Here is a 3,451-nt window from a genome sequence, read left to right as displayed (position 1 = left end):
GCCAATCGCGCGGCAGCTCGGCGATCGGCTCCACGGCCTGTCCGCCGCTGGGCGGGAGGGAGAGAGGAGGGGAGGGGGCATCGGCGCTCGGCTACCCGGGCAGGCAGCGGAGCGGCGCCGCCTCATCGATCGCCCCCCTGTAGCATCGGCGCTCGATTCAGCCGCCTGCGCGGTCCCGGCGGGAGCGAGGGCTCCGTGGTGCTGGTCACGGGCTGGCCGCCGCCGTTAGTGGCTGGGGGGCCACCCCCCAAACCGGGACGGGGGGGAGCCCCTCAGGGCCTGGGGTAGGCGATGTCGCCGCCCATAGCGGGCTCGGGGCTCGAGGGGTCGGCCCCAGGGGTGTGAGGGGCCGGGGCCGGGCCTGTAGGAGCCTCGGGTGTCTGAGGGAGCCGTGTCGCGGCCCAGTAAAAAAGCAGGTTTTAATACCTGATGTCAGGGTTGGGGGACTCTTGGCAACGACTGGGTGTCCTGTGGCAGATCACAGCAGGAAGATGATCCTAGTAACCAAAAAAAAAAAAAAAAAAAAAAAAAAGATCTGACTTGCCAATGGTGTGTGCATTGAGGAGGAAAGGCCTCAAAGGAGAAGAAGGAGCTTTAGCAGTGGTTAAGAGATCTGGATTAGGAAGAGCTCAGAGCAGAGACAGGGTAAGGTGATTTAATGCAGTTTCTAACACACTTTGTGGTTCCCTATAGCCTCTGAATCTAGAGGCAAACATTCTTTTACTGCTGTAGAGGCTCACAGTGGCTTATTCTTTGATAGTTGTTTTTTTATTATTTTTTTGCTCAACAAACCTGAAGGAGCAGAGCTTTATCTTCTGCCAATACCTCATGCAACCTCATTCTACTAACTTGTTTCTGACAGCTATTCTCCTCCTGAGCCACCTTCTAGGGCCATCATCATACAGCTCTTTGAAACCAGAGGTACACATGAAAGCCATGTGTGCCAGGCTATGGTTGTATGCATTCTGTTCTTCAAAGGCCATGGTACTATATTACAGGTTTTATCATTGCAGTCATGTAATTCATACCATAAATGAGTTGCCATGTTCTCTGTTTATAAGCTGAGCTTCATAACCTTTTTTTTCCTCTACTTCTTGCAAATGGAAAGGAAAACATTGTGAGCAATGACTTCTGTGTCAGCTACTCTGTGCATAGCTGATGCTGACAAAGCAGGAGGCAGAAATCTTTCTTCAAACTGAGTGAATATATATACAACAATAAATGAGTCGTGATGAGAAAAACAGCTTCCATTAAAATATGAGCCAAGAACAATAGCTTGACAGAGAAGTTTAGACTTTCCCTGATAGCTGTTTGGGGCGTAGACAGTTAAGGTTCTGCATTTGTAAGGGAAACATGGCATTCCTTAAGGCTGAAACACCTCCCTTGGGTTCCCACTGAATGCCTGAGAGATGACAGTAGAGGGTGTCTCCAGAAGGCTAATATTAAACATGAGGAATTAGTACGGAGGGAGCAACAGCAAGTGAGATTCTAGTTTTGACCACAGAATGAGCTCAAAATTTTTGCATCGGCAGCTGTATGCAGTTTCTTACTCATCAGCTGCACACAGCTCCCTCTGTTCAAAGGGTTCCTGCGTGCTCTCCTATTAGTAAACGCACCTGCCCTTTGTGTGATGTGTGAAAGATCGGCTGCTCTTAAAGAATAAATCGGCTTCAGACAAACAAAGTGCTGAGGCAGTGCAGCGTAGGATAAATTAACTTTGGAAGGGCAGCCTGGGTTCAGGCACACTTGCAACGAGTTTGGTATTCACAGCAGTACAAACCAGGCTTGCAGGGGAGCTGGTGGGCTAAATGTGTGGACAGATGGAAGAGATACAGACAGGAAATGGGGTAGATACGGAAAACAGTGTTTATAAAGCTTTAAGGGTGCTCTGGTTAGTTCCAAGAAAGAGCTTTGGTCAGTTCCACCTCTGTTTTTAACTCTGTGACTGTATGAGTTTGGGAAAGTTATTTAAACAATTCAAGCCAGGTGCATGTCTGCGGGGAGAGGACAAACCCATCGACACTGGGTGAAGTCTGGGCACCCAGTCAGCTCATGTGATGTGGCAGCCGCCACCACACCCTTTCCTGTTCACCCTGTGGCCACGGGCAGCCCTGCCAGCTACGGCTGCCCTGAGTAAGGGGAAAGGTAAAAGGATTGCTTTCCAAGATTCTGATAACCCCTAGCACATACCATTACTTGTCAACAGAGGGGTGGTGAGCAGCTCTGGCGTAGTATCTCCCATGTGCCAATGGTCAAATGCCCTCTAATGGGACGTTGAGCTCTGGGAACTGCGCCTGGTAGGGTTGACTTTTAGCTGTGTCACAGCCTCATCTCCTGTAAAAGGTAATATTTACTTATGTAAAAAGATACCGGGCATACTTTGTATGGGTGTTCCAAGTTAAAAATTGTCAGTCAGGGCAAACAGACTTTTGGGGTGAACTACAGGAAAGCAAAGTGCATACATTGCATTATTACAGTTCTTTTTCAGAACAAAGAGTGTGACCTGGTGCTCCCCGTGGCTGCCAAACACCCGTTTCAGCAAGTTTGAAAAAGCACTGCAGTGTGTTTGAGTTCAGTCTTCCTTCAGATACAACCTATTCTCTTTCCTTTCCCTTGGTGAGGTGTTCGTACTATCTTAGTGAGTCAATAAGTTGTGCATTTGAGGAATGCACCTCACAACTGTTAAGGTAAGCATTTCATATGGCTCTGCTGGAGGCAAGGGGGCTTAATTGGTTCTTCCCAGCTGACTTAAGAGTTGCAGAAAAGGGCAAAATGAAATATTTAGCCTGAAATATCAATGGGAGGCACTTTCATATGGAGTGGGATCCATATGAATGGGGTTTTTTTGTTGTTTTTTAATGGTTCCTGCATGTGAATCTCAGGATCTGTATCTTGGTCCTTAATTTTGTAGCAGTGTCTAGCCAGGGTATACCTGTACCTGGCAGACGTGAGGCATTCGTAATGGGTTTGGATGCTTGTTCTGTGAAAGCTGCTGTTTACTGGCAGGAATCAACTGCTTCACTTGGGTGAATGTGAGATCACAGTACTGTGGTGGTGCTCTATTGAGAGTACGGAGGAACAAGGAAGTGATTTCTGTATTAAAAAGAAAAATAAATAAATAGGAAAGGGCAGCATTAAGTGTTTTAACAAGCCTGTTCCCACCCCTGCAGGATCCTGCTCCTGGACAGCACCGCTGTGTGTCTGTGGCCTGTGATACAGGCCTCCAGGTGTCTGGAGATCGAAGCAAAGCCCCCGCTCCGCCCCATAAAACCCCTATAGAGTACAGCCTGGCGCAGGGTGCCCACAGCAAGCATGGTTTAACCCTCGACCCACGCTGCCGGCAGAGCCGGGACTCGAACCGGCGGGCCGCCACTGCGCCAAGGACCCCCTTTAGGTGCCCACCGCGTTCGCCGGGCGGCGGCGCTCCGGCAGTGGGGCGAGCGGCCGGAAG

Source organism: Falco naumanni, chromosome 1 (assembly GCF_017639655.2).
Source record: "Falco naumanni isolate bFalNau1 chromosome 1, bFalNau1.pat, whole genome shotgun sequence".
Classification (NCBI taxonomy): Eukaryota; Metazoa; Chordata; class Aves; order Falconiformes; family Falconidae; genus Falco; species Falco naumanni.
The sequence above is the reverse complement of the archived record's forward strand: the minus strand, read 5'-3'. Positions refer to the sequence as shown.